The sequence below is a fragment of the Symsagittifera roscoffensis genome, chromosome 8 (genome assembly GCF_963678635.1).
Source record: "Symsagittifera roscoffensis chromosome 8, txSymRosc1.1, whole genome shotgun sequence".
Lineage (NCBI taxonomy): Eukaryota > Metazoa > Xenacoelomorpha > Acoela > Convolutidae > Symsagittifera > Symsagittifera roscoffensis.
This window is the reverse complement of record NC_087069.1, coordinates 16,693,323-16,712,507: the sequence shown is the minus strand read 5'-3', so window position 1 is coordinate 16,712,507 and position 19,185 is coordinate 16,693,323. Positions and strand designations below refer to the sequence as shown.

The window sequence follows — 19,185 nt, the reverse complement described above, 5'->3', positions numbered from 1 at the left end:
TCCACGGGTGTGGATGGTTCTGCAATGTATACATTTTTTTGTACTCACTTTAAAACTTTGTTGTTGACGTTTGTACGTCATGTGTATTGGAACCTGTGAGTTAGGACCGATGGGTATAACTCATAGAGTAATTTCGGATAGGGTACACCGTCTGCTCGTCACGCTATCTTATTTTCGGCCGGATAGATTCGTGCAACTTCTTAGTCTAATACCGATCCTAATCTTACTCTTATACTATCTAGTCTCAGGTTGTTTAACTAGTCTCTGCTAGGCTCAATAGATCTAGGGTATACTGGTTTATTGCGGCTGCTGAAGTACTCGGGAGAGTTCAACTAATTTCTAAGTTAAATTCAAATCTCTCTGGTGCTGAAATTACAAGTAATTTCAGCACTTACAAATAAGTGGATTGTTAGTTAGATGGATCATGATTGGTTAATATTAAATACTTTACATTGGTAAAATATCTAATTTATCCAATCATAAAATGTAGTTTAGATCAGGTTCCACCCATCCGGGTTTTACAGAGTTTTTTAGAATAGTTTTTCTGCAATTCGAAAGATGGATGATGGACGTTGGTATTTGGCGAACATCTTATTTCTTCTGGGTTTTCTTATTAGAGAAGTCCCAGATTCAATCATTGTGTCTTCTCAAGACAACGACTGGGTTTTCGCATTAAACTCAAATCTGATTTCAGAATGGTTGGCTATGTCAGGTTTTTCTGTTTCATTGGTGAGAACTTCTTTGTGTTTGACCTTGTCTGGGAATGGCGTGGAGATTGTGCGTGGAGGGGATGCCTGGTTACTCGGATCTGTACGTATACTTGAACATCGAGGTGGTCAGTGGTCTAGTTCAATGAAGTCCTTTTCTGCGAAGTCAAGTCGTACTCTAAATCCTTTGAGTTGTGATTGTGGGCGGCATATTGATTGTAGTTGGCCATTCTTTCTCGAGTGTAGTAGGGTCGTTTTGTCTTTGGATGTTCGTCCTTGGTGTTGTATTCTGATCTATGTATTGCATAATGTAATTTACATTTTATAAAACTTTTATTAGTTTAATATTTTTTAATTATGATTTTAGTTAGTTGTTTTCACAAAAGCTTTTTGTTTTAGTTCAGTTATTTTGAAGAGTTACTCACCCTTGAGTAGCTCTTATTAAAAATAGGAGTGTGGTCACAAAGCGTGGATGTAGCACGGTGGGTTAGGCCGGCTATAGAGCATGCTCAGGACGTCCTTCCTGATGGGTTAGGCCAGGAGTGGGAGTATGATTGCATGCGGTTTTTGTGAGAGGTCCTGTTATGTGACAACGTTTTATGTTGGGTTTGTTGTGGTTTTTCTTATGTTTTGTTGGTTGTGTCCTCTTTTCAAAAATCAAATTGTTTGTGGTATGGGTTTGTCTTTCGACTTTTTTGTGTTTTATCATTTCTTTCTTAGACTTTATAATAGTCTTCAAAAGAATAAATTATCCAGTTTTAAACTGGGTTAATCCGGTTTGGGTACCGTTGGTTTCCTTTTCTTAGTCATGCTGTTATGCTATGTGTTGTGGTGTTTAGTAAGCTGCATTGGTTAGTTTTGTTTAGTATATAAATCCTTTCCAACCGGGTTAAAGGAAAGTTTGAAACGTGTTATCTTGTGTTAGAGTTATCGAGTGTGAAAGCTTGGAACTGAAATTCATTATTTTAAACAATTCTTCGTGGGCGAGCTGTGCGAGTTTGGATAGAATTCTTATGCGAGTGAATGAAAATATCAAAAGGTTAGTACTGCATTTGCTTCTTATGAATTTACTACATAGAATTTTAATTTTACTGCTAGTTGTTGGGGGAAATTAAGTTACAAATTTTCATCATTATTAGATTTACTGCTTGTGGGGGAAAAATTTATAAATTAATTCACTGCATTGGTATTATATTTATTTAATTGTTGGTGCAAAAATTTAATAGGGTTTTAAACAGTTTTGAAGAAGTTTGCTATTTTTTATTTTTCTTTTGTGAATTTTTCAGATGATCTAGGATGAAGGCTAAAATTCTAAAGAAAACATGGATAAAGAATGGTGAGTTTCTAATATTTGAATTAATTAGTAATATGTATAATTCATACTTACCTGTTAGTCGTCGGGGAAGAAACCGTGGGGGAAAATGTCGTGGATGAGATCTGAAGTTGTTAGTAGTTTGGCTAAGATGCGGATGATATTTTTAGTTTGAAGCAGTGGCCAAAGCAATTGAAGTGCTTTAATGGTGGTTAGTTCTTCAGTGCCAACTGCAAATTCATAAGGTGTGTTTTGGATTAGATTATATAATTTGTGGTTGAATTTAGTGTTATGGATGAATTCTAAAATGGGGATTTCTATAGGTTGTACAAACTCGTGTGGGATGAGGAAGGGTCGGGATTCTTCTGCGTTGAAGGTCTTGGTGATGGGACAAAAGATATACATTTGGGTTATGGGATCATAATTTCGAAGAATACCATGAAGGTTAGTATCTTTAATGCAATATATGAAGTTAAGAAAGAATGGTGAGGTGTATTTGGAATTGATGAATTGAAAACGATGGTGTGGTTGTCTGGAGGGAGTGTGTAGGTCAAAGTGATTTTGGATGAAACGATAATAAGTATATGTGTGTGTTTGTTTAGTGCGCAACATAATATCGTGTGAGCAGTGCAAATCTCTTTCATGTGGTGCAAGGAAATGAAAGGTTAGTGAAAATATTTGGAAGCGTTCTTTAAAACTTTCGTAGGCTTGCGTGTCTGTTAGTGCTTCTGAGATAATGTGGTCAAACTTGCGATCGAAGATATTTAGTGTAAATACATATGGTGTTTTAACGAAAAATTTCTCGGTGATTTGTGGGTTAGCGAAGCGATCGTCGTCTAAGAATTGATCTTGGTTAGTTCTGATGATGTTATGATCGTAATATTCTAGTGTATATTCATTAGCTCGGGGTGCAGTGTGTGTTTTTAGTGATTTTTTGTATCCATGGTAAGTAAATTGTCTAGGTGTTAGTGGTGTAGTGAGTCGATATAGCATGTCCTTATTTCGTTCTATATCGATATGAGTGTTAGATAAAGGTAAGCAAAGGGGATTTGTAAAATGATAATATGAGGTCCAAGGAAGGGTAGGCATTAAAACGTATTCGTCTACAAATTTACGTGTCTCGTTAGTGTCATGAGGTGTGTTAAAGGTGTATTGTGGAAATGAGGGTAAGGTGATAGCTAAGAATTCTTTTGTGTTAGTGTGTTGTGGATGGTTGATATATTCACGGGCTGTTCCTGGTTTCGCTGGGAAAGGATGGTTGGGGAACTTCCTTTTAAAAGTGCGGTAAGCTCTATTAGTGCTGAGTGAAGATTCAGTAGTTGTGGATGATGGTGCTAATGAATCAGTATAAATTGTAGAGGGTGTAGGGGTAGGAGGGTTGGATGAATCTATTGTGGATGAGATTTGGTTTATGGTTGGGGTGTCAAGGTGATAGGATTGTTGTTGTAGGGTAATGAAATTATCTAGTTCTGGGGAGATTCGGGGGGTGTCTGAAGAATGAGATGATTGGTCTGAGTGAAGTGAGGAGTAGGTTGGAGTGACTTGAGAAGCATAAGAGGGTGTAGAATTGGTTGGGTCAGGGTTATTTGGTAGTATGGGTTGAAAAGGGGGTTGGGAAAAATTTAAGGGATTGGTGTGAAAATTATTTGATGGAGATGGTTCAGAGTCGGCAAATTTATCGGGGGTTTCAATATTCGGGTTATTGAGTTGTGAGATGGAGTATAAAACTGAGATGTGTGAATTAGTATCGGAATTCATGCCGGATGTTACATTACTGGATGGGAAATCGGGTGGCGGAAAAGCAAAAAGTGGTATTATTGGGATTGGAGTGGTGAGGTTGGTTGGGTGGGAATTTGATCGGTGTAGGGATCCAAGTTGTCGGCTCATCGTGGGCTAAAAAAAATATTATTTTGAGACTGAAAAGCGGTGGTATGGGGTTGTTCTATAATTTGTTCATAAGTATTTTCATCTTGTGAGTGGTGTGGCATTATATGTTGGATGGGACTTTGTGATATGGTTGGTCTAAAATTATTATGTGTTATGGCTAAATTTCGAAAATTACGTGGGACTAGGGATAATGGATGGTTATGTGGTAGGGGTGGTAACTGTGGTGCTGTTGGTGTTGTGTCTGCATTGTTATGTTCTTCGTCGTATGTGTTCTGTCTTGTTGCTATTTTTGTGTTATATTCTTTTATTTGTGCGTCTAAAAGAATTTTGTTTATAGATGTAGAAAATATTCCAAAAAATCCTGCAAATAGTATGCGTGCTACACTTGCTTGTCTATTGACTTGTGTGTGTATAGCACATGTGTTATAGATTCCTTTTATGAGTGAAAAAAGAAATCCAATAAAGTTAAACATTGCGTATAAAATAGTCAGTTTTTCTAAGATGTAGTAGGGCCATCCTAGAAAATCAAGAATTTCATTCTTGAGTGTAACAAAGCTAAAAATATTGATAGGTGATATATCTTGGGGACGGTATTTTTCACCGTTTAGATATATATAATCTTTACTGTCTTTAAAATATCCGCTATAGTCTTGCGTATAGATGTCTGCAAATCCTGCGGTTTCGGCAAGTTTGCGTAAGTTTTGGTCAATTGATTGTCTTTGTATTGTGTCCATTTGTGTTAATAATTCCTGGAATTGTTGTGTTCTAATGTGATGTTGAATATCTGATTTTGAGTATATTCCTATTGATTGTAAGTCTATATTTGGGTTTCGAGCGATAGCGCGAATGCTTTCTGGTGAAAATTTTTTGAGTGATTGCATTAATGTGGGATATGGGGTGAGAAGGTAATATTTATCTTCATCAGGGTTTAGTTGTACTACGTTGTGGCTATTTTCTGATCCACATGGAACTGCGGTATCCCAGAAATAGGTTCTTCGTGAAAGTGTGTCAACGAAATGTTTTTTATTCTTATAAAAGATAGGGATTCTTTTATAACATCGTTTATCTTCAAAAACGTATAGTGGTGATACTTTTTTAGTACAAGTATAAAACCATAAGATGTTTCCTTCATAGTCTAAAAAATTTGATCTATTTCCTGATAGTAAATATCCTGCGTAGGGTATTTTTAATACTGCTAGTGCAAGTGATTGTAATATTTGTGTTCTTTCTAATTCGCATAGTTGGTGTAATGTTTCTAATTCGGAGAGTGACATTTCTTGAAAATTTCGGCTAATCGTGTAGTCTAGTTTCATATCTAAGTGAATATCATAGTGGATATTACCAAAATATGTACTTTTCATTAGTGATAGTTCTTGTAAACGTGTGCTTTGATCGTTTTGGGGTTTTAAATGTCCACCAGGTTGACCTGTATTCTTTTGAAAATTAACTGGTACATATGATGTTCCTTCGTTTAGGGGATGACTTGTGGCGTATGGGTCGACTTTTATTTTTCCAGTGGTCATGTCGAATCCATTTTCGTATTCAACTAATATTTCAGAGTATTGTGTTTTGTGAAGTGGGTTTCTGTATTTACATGCAAGTTCTGTTTCTTGATATATTTGAAAACGTGTTAATTTATTTTCTATATTATGAATGTTTCGAAAATTAGAACTTATTTTTCGTGATGGATTTACTTGTTCATATGGTATTGATTGTATAAAATATTTTTCGTGAAATTTTATCATACGAGCGTGTATTTTTGCTACTTGAAATGTTGTACATGTGTCTTCGGGGAACCAAACAATTGTTGCTTGTGTTCTGGTTGTAGGGTCGCAATAACCTTGGTCGTTTTTACAAGGTAATCTAATTCCTTGATAAATCATTGTGTTGTCTGATAAATCACGTGTGAGTTGTATTTTTTCGAGTTGTATTTTCCAATCGAAAAACATTATTTCTTGGTATCGTTTATTTTTTGTGTCTGCTTTGCAGTTTGATGGGTCATTTATACCAATGTGTGGTATCCAGTGTTTATCGTGCATGTCATAGGTTAATCGTCCGTGTGCGCCGTTGTATGGGTATTTTTCATCTAATTTTATATGTCCTTGATATCTTTCAAGTTCTGCTTGATGTACAGAATATGAAAAAACTTGGAAATATACTAAATTTCTATCTGTGTTTTTATTTTTTGTGATGTTTAGTCGGAGTAACTCGTTTTTACAATCTTCGGGATTGAGATGTAAAAGTCGTTCTATATTACTCTGGTAGAATGATTCATGGTCAAGTCGCTTTTTATTTCCGTTTGAGACTTGTGAACAATGTACTTTCTTTTCAGAAAATGTTGCTGTGAATTTATATCCTATAACTGTAGTTGCTCGGGCTTTTGAATAAAGTGTTGCTATGACATTTGTAGTTTCTATGGCTTGGGGTTCTGTTTCGCACTGTGATACTTGATTTATTGCATACTTGTGTAGTGTTTTTTGTTCGTTTTCTTCACAATCGTAATGTGTTACTAATAAATCTTGGGGTCCTGTGCGGGGAGAAGGGTTTATGTTTTGATTTGAGATTACTAGAAAAAGGAGTTGGAGAAAAATTAATAATTTTAGAATATACATGTGTATGATAATCCTGAGTATGGGTTATAAAATGTGATGTAACCAATTGTCTTTTTGGTATATCTGTCGTATTTATATATTACTTCAGTGGTTATAAATGGTGGTGGTAGTGATTGAGCTGTTATGTTTGGTGGGTTTAATGGGTAGGGATGTTGAGTAATGTTGTTTAATTTAACTGTGATTTCAAACTTTAATTGTAAACTGTTTTGTTGGAGTATTTGGATATTGTGATCACGGATATCGTCGTGAATGTCTTGTCGGTATTGTAATCTATTAAGTGCCCAGTTGTGGAGGCGATTACTTTCTAGATGTTGTCCAAATAATGGTGGAGGGGCTGTAAATGTATTCCAATCTAGTCTTAAAGGGATATTTGTTGATGATTGTTCTCGATATCTGGCGTCGAGATTATTTGGAAAATTTAAGTTAAAAGGTGGTGGTGAAATCTGGCTTATTGATGGTGTTGATGGTAGTGATAATGTTTCTGGTAGTGATGAGGATGTTGTTGTATCCGTAGAAATATCTATTGGATTATTGACTAAATTTAATTCATCTTGTGTAAATGAATGTGTTGTCCAATATGGTAGTCGTGAGGCCTGGTTTGGGGGGTTAAAGGGATTTTCACGTATTTGTTCAGATGTTGGTGTTGAACCTAAGTAATCTGATGGTAGGCTTGAGGTGTTACGTTGTGAAAGAAGCGTAGGGGTTTCTGGTAATATACCAATGGGGTTTTCTGGAGTGTTTTGTGATGGGGATTGAGGTATATCAAAATGAACTCGGGGAGTTTGAAAATTCCTGTTTCGTCGAGTATTTATTTCGACTGTATTTTGGTTTTGACTAGGATTTCTTATTCTACTTAATTCTTGTGGTAGTGTTGGGTATAAGTTATATGTTGGTTCGCTTAGAGGTGCTTGTCGTTGAACTGGTTCTAGTGGTTCTGATAAACGAGCGTGTCGTTCTTCAAAAGTGTATGGGTTATCTTGAAAGGAAATTCGTGTAGATGTTTGAGGATTATTGGTAGTTGAAGGTGTTGTTGGGTTATCTTGGGATGATGTCGGTGAAGACTGACTTGGTGACTTTTGGGTAGCAATTTTTGATAGCTTTTTGGTCTATTCTTTTAGTGAAAAAGTTAATGTTTATTAAAGTATTCTTCTAAGAAAAGAATTAGGAGGATTGTTGCTAGAGCGAATGTGATGATTGCTTTCTTTATACATTTGCATATGGTCAAAATGAGGGATGATAGAAATGTTATGAAAATTACAAATAGTAGAAAAATATCATTTCTACTGAAAATAGTTCGTATCATTTAGACAAGTTTTATAAATCGTACCTGTGGATATAATCAAGGGTTTTTGAAAGTTGGAGAAATAGTTCGAATATAGTGTAGAAAATTAAAAAAATATTACAAAAAATGATTAAGAGTATTAGAAAAGATTCAAGGATATCAAAAAGAAATATTATGAAAGTTTCAAGTATCGTAAAAAATTGTTTGAGGTTTGTGATAATTTTAGTGACTGTTTGATAGAAGAGCATTTAAGAAATGGCTTCGTGATCGAATATTTTTTGTTGTTTGGGGCAATTTTCAAGTGTGGTCGGATTATTTATTAGTTTTTTGACAAGTGGGTTGTGTTTTGTAAAAAATTGTTGGGGGCAATTTTTATGGTGATCGGGAGGTCTTCTTTGTCTTTATTTTCATTTGTCAAATGATCTGGGGTATTTTTGAGATTTTTATTCTTTAGGCTAAATAAAATGGTCGTTCTTTTACTTTAGGCTAATTTAACATATTTGTTTGGGGGGTATTTGAGGGCTGAGTTGGGGAAATATTGTTGATCTTTGGTTTATTAGATAAGGGAGGGTTATGATATTATGGTGATATTTATTTTAGTTGTCAAGTTGGAGTGGTTTGCTTATTTTTGACCTGGAGGTCGTAGAGTTATAGTTATAGATATGCCTGGAGTTTAATATTTTTCGTCTAGTTGGTTTGTGTTAAAGTTATAGAAGGTGACGGATTGGATGAATCCTATTGGCTAATTTTGAACTAGAATCGCTGCGTGTTTATCAGCATGTTATCTTGAAAATTGAAAGTGTAAAATGTTTCAGAGGTGCAAAGATTTTTAAATGTAGAATTTAAGGTTGTTTTTGAAATTCAACTTTCTTTAATATTTTAGATTGTGGGATGAATACTTTATAATTTTTACGTGGTTGATTTCTAAGTCGTGAAGACTCTCTATGTTCTGATTTGTCGATTTGTTTTTGGGGTATTATTTGTTCTGTCATTTTTCTATTTTTTCTTTCTTTTTGAGATGTATTTTGATCGAGATTTTTTGTATTGTTTTTTGTGGTGTTTGACTTTGTATTTTGATTTCCGAGGTGAATATCATTTTGTTCCTTTGTTATGTTGTCCGTATGTGGGTTATTTTGAATAACTTTTAAACCTGTAAAAGAATATAATTGAGTTAGTTCGCGGAGTGCGTATTCTTTTGGATAATAAGGTAATAGGTTATTTCGGTGTTGAACGATTTCTTTTTTATCTGAGTCGGTGATTTTATATGTGACATCAGTGGGTTTTGCAATTATTTGGTATGGTCCTTTACGAAGGGGTTGTAACTTTTTTGAAATTCCTTTTTGAGTATTAAAATTGGGTATTAAAACAAATGTTCCAATTTTTAAATCGGAGGCTGGTGTAAAACGTGAATTTATTTGTTCATTAATATTTTGCCTTTGTAACAACTTTTTTGTTACCTTTTGGTAAATTTCATTGTGTTTTTTATCTCTGTTTAAAATCCATTCGGTGTGTGTACCGGAGGCTAATTTAAGAATTTGTGGGTGATGAAAATGATCTTCATCGTGTGTATGTAATGGTAGGTTATAACAAATTGAGTCTTTATTTGGTTGACAATAACCTTGTGTGTTTTTATGAGAGTTTGCTGTAAACATTTCATATGGTGACACTCCTAAAGTTGTCGTGATTTGTGAATTATATGCTAAGGGAAATAGTTTTACATCTACTGACCATTCGGTATATCTTGTATCATTTCCATTGATGATACATCTGAGATATTCTTGTAATGAACGGTTCATACCTTCGACTAAGCCGTTTGTCCAAGGTGCGTGAGATGTACGTGGTTTGTGTTTAATGTTATATAAATGACATAGTGTGATGATTTCATTATTTATGAATTCTGTACCGTTGTCTGTAACTAAAATTTCTGGTAGTCCGAATTTTGCTATCCAGTGTTCATAGAGTGTTGTGTAAGCGTAATAAGCGTTACAATGTGGTACTGGGTTAAGTGCTACATAATGTGTAAATGCGTCAACAATTACCATAATGTAGGAGTTTCCTTCGGATGAGGGTGAAATTGGTCCTTTGGTATCAAATGAGATACGATGATTAAAGTACAAACTTTGTCCTTTAAAATCTTGTTTTTGTGCTATTTGTTTTTGATTTGGGTAAGGTTTATTTAGTTGACATACTATACAGTCATTGCATAGTACTTTTATCTAAATTGGTGCATTTGGGAAATAAAAGTTTTGTATAAAATTTGAATATGTTTTTTCTGATCCAGAGTGTCCTTTAATATTTTGTGTATGTGAAATATTAAAAGCTATAAGAATCATACTTAAAGGGAGACAGGGAACTGTAGATTCATTTAGTTTGTATTCTAGAAGATCTGTGTTTTCGTTAATTGTTGTATTGTTGAATTTTCGAAAATATCGGAGGAGTGTTTTGTTTCCTAGAATAGTTGAATCTGCTTTGATAGGTTTAGTTTTATATTTGTGCCATGATTTCAGTTGTCGAATTACTGGGTCAAGGTTTTGATATTGTTTCAGTGTTGAAATTGTAATTGTTTCTGTTGGGGGGAGAAAAATGTTTTCAATTTCTAATTTAGATAAGGGTATTGTGTCAAGTGGGTCATGGAGGTCAAAAACTTGATTTATTGTGTATTTTGAATCGTTTGTTTGTGGTCCTGATAAGTTTATTTTATCAGTTAAATTTTCTTTTTCAATTAGTGGAAAATGGTCTTTTTTAGGCGGGTGTTGTTTTATTCTTTTTTGTTGGGTGTTATTTTTTATCCATTGTGAATATGGGATTGGTTTAAAAGTTGATGTTCCAAGTAGATCAACTTCATAGTGATTATTTTGACAATCTAAATAAAGTGGGAAATGTTGTAAATTATTTATTTGTGATTGTTCAACGTCAGTTTTTACTGCATATTTGCATTCCAATCGGGGTGATGTTTCATTTTCTGCAAGGTAGAATTTTATGTTTTTGGGTATTTCGACTGTGGTTTTACGTGTAAGTAATTCAGGTGGCGTATTTCGACTCAAGGTGTCTGGTAATGCAAGATTTTTTCCTGCGGTCCAAACTATGTGTAGGTTTGGGAATTTCATTAAAATGAGTTGAAATCTATAAACTCGGTGGTTTGGATTAGACTTTTGTGTAAAAAGAAAGATGATTGGTTTATGGTCTGTGAATAGAACTGTGGGATGTTTTGATCCAAGTATCAGAAATTCATATTCTGTTAGTGTATATATTATGGCTGTACATTCTCTCATTAGAGTTGAGAGTTGTAGCTCTGCTTGAGTGAATAATCGAGAATTTGCTGATATGAGGTTCATTTTATTTGTACTATTATGTGATTGTAATAATGCTGCGCCGATGCCAAAGTTCGAAGCATCGCACATTGCATAAAATGGTTGATTTGAATCTGGAATTGTGTTTGAAATTTGTTCAGTTAGAAGTTTTTTAATTTCTTCAAATCGTGCTTGATGTTCTGTATTCCATTCAAAATTATTTTGTTGTCTAAGTATGTTATAGAATGGTCGTAGATATAATTGCATTTTATAAACATATTTGCTTAAAAAGTTTAACATTCCAAGGAATTCTTGGATTTTCTTTTTATTTGTTGGTGGTTGGAGTTTTTGAATAGCGTCTATACGTGATTTCAATGGAGTGATTGTTTTTCTTTCTATATTATGTCCTAAGAATTTAACTTTTGTCAAAAAGAAGTGTGATTTATCGGGGGCGGCCTTCAGATTTTCGTTCTGAAGTATTTGGTGATATTGTTCTAAAACATTGAACATTTCCTCTTTTGTCTGTGATTGCATAAAAACATCGTCTAAATAGGTGATTGCATTTTTCTTGAGTATTAGTGGTCGAAAAATTTTGCTCATAAAAGCTGAAAATGCTGCTGGTCCTATGGATATTCCATAGAATAAGCGGTTGAATTCGTATTGTTGATTTCCAATAACAAATTGTGTTAAGCGTCGTGATTGTTCATCTAATGGCATTTGATTATATGCACTATTCATATCGGCGGTGGTAAAGTATTTTCCGTTTATTTTTGTTAAAATAACTTGTATTGGTTCAATGGGCCAATTACACTTTGATTCATCTATGAGTGAGTTGAGGTATCTAGCATCGAGAATAATTTTTAATGATTCTCCTTTGGCTAGAATGATAACAGGGTTGATAAATGTGTTGCCTTTTGGTTGTTCCTCTTTGTTTACTGGTGATATAATGTTGTATTGTTCTAAAATGTCGAGTAATCTGTTCACTTTATCGTGTAAGTGAATTGGTACTTTACTTGCTCTTTGTTTTTTGAAAACTGCGTCTGGTTTTAATGGGAGATGTAGTGATGAGCTGATTTTGCCAACATCAAATTTGGATGTTGCATAGACTGATGAATATTTAATTAGCTGTTTTGCTAGTTTTTCAAATTCGTCTTGTGTTATTTGTGAATGTTGGAATATAAACATTATTAAAAATTTCTGTTGATTCTCTGTGTAGTTACTTATGTTGAATGTAGGTTTGAAATATGGGGTTTTTGTGAAATAATCCGTATTTCTGTTTTCGTTACTTATTATATTATTTATAGATAATTCTTCATTAAGGATTGTGGATTGGCAAATATCTAGTAATTGGAGTATATTATTTACACGATATGCTTTTTCGTGTATTGGTGATATTGTAGCGTTGGTTTCGCAATAGCCTAAAAGTCCTAAAGGTAATGTTACTTGGTAAGGTGTATTGTTGTAAACATGTAAGGAAATAATATCTGAATTCGAGTTTTTCAAATATTTTATTGATGAGATTGTGATTTTGAAAAACTTATGAATAGGTTTGAATTCAAAATCTGACATATAAAATTTTTGTTTGTTTTGTTTTTTATCATATTGGTGAACTTGTTTGATTGAAAAATTATAGATGTTTCCTGATAGTGGTTTCAAGTGTTTTCTTTGTTGGTTATATATTGGGTAAAATTTTGAAAAAAATGGTGGTTGTTTATTTAATCTTTGAAAAAATGTTAGGGATGTGTCTTTTGTTTTTGTATATTTATCTTTGATTAATAATTTACTATTCAAGATGTTGATTGTTGGTATATATTTAGAGATAAATGGTATTCCAATGATATTGTGTTTAATATCAGTGATATGGAATATTTGTTTAAATGGTTTGGTTAAAATTTTGTTTTGCTCCATTGTTCTTGTGGGGAGAAGAAATAATTGAATTTTTCCGTAGTTTATTAATGTTGATCCTTGTGCTGTTGCTAGTTTGCTGGAGGTTTCAAGAGGTGTTAGCTTTGGGTGTAAGGTTTTTATTTCATACCATGTGGGAATGTTTATTATATTTGATTCTGCTCCTGAATCAATTAAAAAATCAATTTCAAGATCTGGTGGTTGAAATTCTTTGCTTCTTGGACTTTCCAAAAGAAATGGTATTGTCCAAATTTTTTCTTTGGGTTGTTCTTTTTGTATGTTTTGATAGATGTGATTTGTATTCAAGCATTTTGTTTTTTCGTTCTCATTGGGTTGGTTTGTAGTGTTAATTTCATTAGTTTTTTGTGTCGTCGGTGTGGAATGGACGGGTTCAATATAATAATTGTGAAGGAGTTCTGATTGATTCTCATATATGTGTGATGAAAAAGGTTCTTCATATATAACAGGTTCATAGTCATTTTCGACTTTTATCATGTTGATGGAGAGAGTGTTTTCTGCATCGCTTTCTGAATCTGATGATCCACAGTTTATTTGATTGAGTTGTAACGTATCAGTTACTGTGTCATCAATACCTGGAGGGTCTGATGTTGTTTCTGGATTAGATTGTACTTGATTAATATGTCTTTGATGTTTAGGTGTACTACTTCTGTGGCGATTATTAGAATTATTATAGTTATTATTATTCCGGTGTGGTGATTGGGAATAATTTCTATAACGATTATTATAACTTGAGTGTCGATTTTGTGAATTATTTCGCGATCTGTTTTGGTAATTATTGTTTGGTCTGATATAGTTCGATCTATTATATGAGTTATTCCTTGATTGATTGTTCGGGTAATTCTGGTTTCGGTTGTTTGAATAACTTCTATTCCGATTATTGGAGTAGTTTCTATTCCTATTGTATGATGAATTTCGTGATTGATTGTTTGGATAATAATTATTTCTTGATTGGGAATTAGATCTAGAAACAAATCGTTGTGTATTTGAATGTGATCTGGAGTAGTTATTTCGACTATTTGGTCTATTGTAGTGATTTTGTGATGAATTATGCGTGTTTCTTCGTTCTGGTGATCTTCCTCTATAACTTGAGTTATATGGTGATTGATTTCTTGTATAATTTGTATTGTTCGGGAGTGGTTTTCCTGAACTGTTGTTGCTGTAGACTGTTTTGTTCGGTAGATTTTGATCTTTTTTCATGTATTGATAGAATGATTTATTTGGTTCTTTATATTTTTGAGGTTTATTTTGATTGTCTTGCTGTTTTTGTCTACATTCAGAAATACTATTTCCGTATCGTCGGCAATAATTACACCATTTTTTGAAAGATGGTTTGCTTTTAAAGTTTGGGTGTTTTTCGTAAATATTGAGTATTTCAGTGATTTTTTCAACGAGATCTGTATCTGATTCCTGTATATTGTTTATATTTGTGGAAGCTGTTTCAATTCTGTTAACGTATTGTAATTTCAGATTTTCCGTTTCTTCGAGTTTCATTGTGATTTCTGCTTGTTCTAGTTTGTCTACTAGTTTTCGAAAATCTAAATCGGGTTCTCGAATTGACGAAGGATGGGATGCTCTCTTTTTTATTGCCATTTTCCTTAATTGTGGTGTTAAGGTCATCATTAAGATTTCTGTCATCTTTGTGTTTTTATAGTCATGTGTATTTAATGAATATGCTTTTCGAACTAGTGTTTCGATTCGTACTGCTAATTGCTTGATGGTTTCGTTTGGTAATCTGCGAATTTCATTACATAAAACTCTTTGTTGTTGTTTGTTTCTTTCGGAGTCAAACATTTTTGAAAACTCTTGTGTAAATCTTTTCCAATTTGATTTTATTTCTATAGGCAATACTGAAAACCATTTTTGGGCTGCGCCATCTAGAGTTGTTTGTATTAACGCTGTGCGTCGATGTATCCAGTTTTGATGTAGTGGCGTATTAATTGGTTCAGGTCCTATATTTAAAATCAAATTTGCTGTGACCGCATTTAAATAGTCTTCTACAGAATATTCAGGGTCTGTTCCTGTGAATACCATTAAAGGTTTATTTGATGTTATTGATGATCCACCCATAAGGTATGGATTCATCGTCATTTGTAATGATTCTGCTGCATTTGGCATTTGAGAAAAATTTGAAAGTTGATTTCTTGTTATTTCGTGTTGTTGAAGATAATATGGGAGTGGTATTTCATTTTGCATTTGTGCTGGTTGGTACGAGTTTGCAATCATTGGGTTTTGTTGCTGAATTGGTTGAAAAGATTGTGTAATAATTGGGTTTTGTTGTTGAATTGGTTGTTGATTTTGTGTATCTATTGGTTGTGGAGAAAAAATTCTATGATATGAATGTGGTTTTTGTATTCCTTGTCCACGATATTCTTGATTATAGGGTGTAAATATATCTGGTTGTAAGAAATCATCATCTGAGGATAAGTAATCCATTTGATAAGATGTTTGTTTTTTATTTTTATTTTGTTGAAAAAATGGATAGTTTTCACTACGATCCTGTGGAGGATGTAAATTTGTTTGAAAATTTACTGAATTAGGTGGTGCCATTGGGTTATCCCAGTTTCGAGATCTTGTATAATTACTAAAATTTTTTCGTGGTTGATAATTTGTTTTTGATGGATGTGTGTAATTATAATTATGGTCTGCAAAGTTGTTTCTGGTGAACGTTTTGCGTGTTTTTGGCGGTATTGTCATGGGTCTGTATGTTTGGTAATCCATGTGTGAATATTTTGGGGCAACCGAAGGTTTAACGGTTGATTGTAATGTTACCTGTGTTTGTGAAGGATTTGTATTTCTTGGTGTTGTTAAGTTTGGACGTATTGGTGAAATACTTTGTTGTGTAGTTGTTGTGTGTACGATTTCTTCATTTATGAAGTGTGATGGTGTCTGGATATCTTGTTGAGTAAGATTCCTAGTTCCATTGAGGTTTTCATTGTGTATGACTGTAGAGTTTAAACTATTATTTTGCATATCGGGTAAAAATGTATTATAGTTTAATGGTGTTGCATCAATGGTTAATGGTATTACTAGTACATAATCTCTTACATAAGATATCGTACTTATTGCTTGACTTGAGATTGATTGTGGGAAGTTTATGGATGCGGGATGAGACCATTCGGGGTCCCAAACATAGTCTGATTGTTCTGTGATGGCAGTATCATCATTTGAGTTTTGGGGTCTAAAATTTTTTCTTGCTTGTGAAATTAAATCAATATAATGTGTGAAATAATCTATTATGAACCATGCCAAGATTTTTTGTAAGTCGTGTTTTGTATGTTGAGAAACTTCATCTTTCGTGAAATTTTCTTTAATTATATTTAGAAAACTAGAGAGTAGTGTGATTTCATGTCGTACTCTTATATGTTTAGATGTTTCTGTCGGTGAGACATTTGGTATCTGGATTTCGTTTTCTAATATCGAGATATAACCATATATTATCGCAAAAACTTCATTGGTGAATATGGAGTTTGCTCTTTGTGAGTTATGATATTGGATGCTTTTTATATATTCTGAGAATACTTTTGAGAATTCTAAATCAAGGTCGTCTGTTTGAATTATATATTTACTGTGATTCTGGTTTGGTGAGCTGAATTCTATGGAGTAGATTCCGTATTGTTGTGTTAGGTTACATATATCTTTTAGATAGTGATCGATAATTTGTCTTTTGATTTTTACATCTGGGAACTGTGTTTTACATGGACTGATTCCGGGTTCAAACAAATTTAAGAGTAAATTTTTGCAGAATATATGCTGTCCTCTATCAGTGGTTGCGTCTACGATAAAGGGGAAAATATCATCATCATCTGGACTTTCTTCACCTGGGGTGTGCGTTGAGCTCATTTTTTCGTTCGATGACTGTTAATATGTAATTATCAATGTGTCTAATTGGTTGATTCTAATTGTATAAATGTACTGGTTTGTGTTTATACTGCTTTTTTATTCTTCTTTTTCCTCTTTTTGATGAATTTGAAGTTGTTTCTGAGTCAGAGAAATATAATTGATCGTGAATTGGGCAATTTTTATCTATTGATTCTTTTAGTTTATAAAGTTCGTCTAAACTGTTGGTTTCTGATTCTGAAAATGCGTTTAGATTTTTTGAAAATCTTTTTCGTGTTATTTGTCTTTGTTTAGTTATTATTTTTCTCTTTAATGTTTGTCGTTTTGTTCTAATGTATCCAACTGTTTGTGTATGAGGTGTGATTACAAGGTCGTATTTTTTGTTATCTATTTCACAATTGTGTAAAACGATTGTTTGTTTATTTCCTAGGTTTTTAAATGACATAAGGTTTAGGATGACGGATGCAAAAGGTTTTTAAATGATTTCTATTTGCTTAAACTGTTAGTCCTTACGATTTTTTTGTTAGCCTAACCTGGGTCTATTTGTTCAGGGTTGGGGAGAAAAGTATATCGATTCCGAAGAATGATTTTATACTTTCTCGTGGATAGTATAAGCTAAGGTGTTAACTTACTTAATCTTACTTAAGGGTAGTGATTGTGTTCAGGGTTGGAGAATAGTAAATCGATCCACAAGGTTCAGGTATAATTAGAACGCGAGTAGTTCGTTAGATACTATTTTAAACTTACTAAGTTTAAGATTTATCCTGGGTCTGGTAAGAGGGGGGATCAAGTGAAGGATGAATAACCGAAGTTCTTCACTGTTTATCCTAATTTGAATGATTAGTTTTGTTCAAAAATTTCTATTAGTCCTGGGTTTTTAGAAAGGGTTGGATAGTGAATCGACGTTTGAGGTCGTTAGACACTAGTTAAGTGGGTGGGGGAGAACAAAGTTGTTCTTTTTGATCCAAGGATAGGCCTTGATGATCAAGTTTTAAATTTAATTAAATAGAAAATGATTTAAGATCCAAGGATAAGCCTTGATGATCTGATTTTAAAATTAAGTGAATTTAAGTTTAAAATGTTTTAAATTTGTGTAAAGAATAGATTTAGTATTTTTATGATATTAGTGAGCTTATGATTGCTGTTATGTTTAGGCGATGAAGCTGGAACAACAGGATGATTTATAATTACTAACCGTTTATTGTCATGCTACTAATTTTTATTTTGATTTTTCAATAAATATTTTTCAAACATGTTTTGTATATTACTGCAGAATTTAGGAAAACGATCTGAGATCTTTTTATCAATCGTTATTGTATATTAATAATTTTGTTTAGCGCTTGAAATGATTTTGAAGATTGACTTCAAAATTTTATGTTTGCAAATGAAAATCTAAATTCATTGCTAGTAGTATTCTAAATACAAAAGTTTGTTCTGGCTTTTGCCGAACTATCATATAACTATATGGTAAGTTTCTGCTTTGTCGTATGTCGTCTCTGGTTCGAGGTCTTCTTCCAATTCCGGGTAGTTCTGTTATCGTTCGGAATATTGGCTCTGATCTATTGAGTCGTAGAGACATTTCGATTAAATTATTGTCGTATAACATTTTGTAAATGTTTTGTCTAAATTCTAATCTATTATTGGTTAATGCTAAGCTATTAAGGTCTTGTTCGAGACTTATGGTCGCACCAGATGAGTTAGGACCGATGGGTATAACTCATAGAGTAATTTCGGATAGGGTACACCGTCTGCTCGTCACGCTATCTTATTTTCGGCCGGATAGATTCGTGCAACTTCTTAGTCTAATACCGATCCTAATCTTACTCTTATACTATCTAGTCTCAGGTTGTTTAACTAGTCTCTGCTAGGCTCAATAGATCTAGGGTATACTGGTTTATTGCGGCTGCTGAAGTACTCGGGAGAGTTCAACTAATTTCTAAGTTAAATTCAAATCTCTCTGGTGCTGAAATTACAAGTAATTTCAGCACTTACAAATAAGTGGATTGTTAGTTAGATGGATCATGATTGGTTAATATTAAATACTTTACATTGGTAAAATATCTAATTTATCCAATCATAAAATGTAGTTTAGATCAGGTTCCACCTGATCTAAAAAAAATAACCAAAAAAATTGCATGTAGTTCTTAAACAGGGGCACAACAGCGGTTCGCCGTGATGAGCTGTACAGCTCTTCTGTTGGTCCTTTCCCCCGTGAATAAATGGTCTTAATTAATTAATTTTAACTATATTTTATGATTGGATAAATTAGATATTTTACCACTGTGAAGTATTTAATATTAACCAATCATGATCCATCTAACTAACAACCCAC

At 33.4% G+C, this 19,185-nt stretch overlaps 1 protein-coding gene across 1 annotated transcript in view; it reads right to left on the bottom strand.

Moving 5' to 3' along the window:
* Positions 1-19,185, bottom strand: part of LOC134853393 (uncharacterized) — a 196,480-nt gene that overhangs the window by 79,649 nt on the left and 97,646 nt on the right. The gene's annotated exons all lie outside the window — the stretch shown is intronic.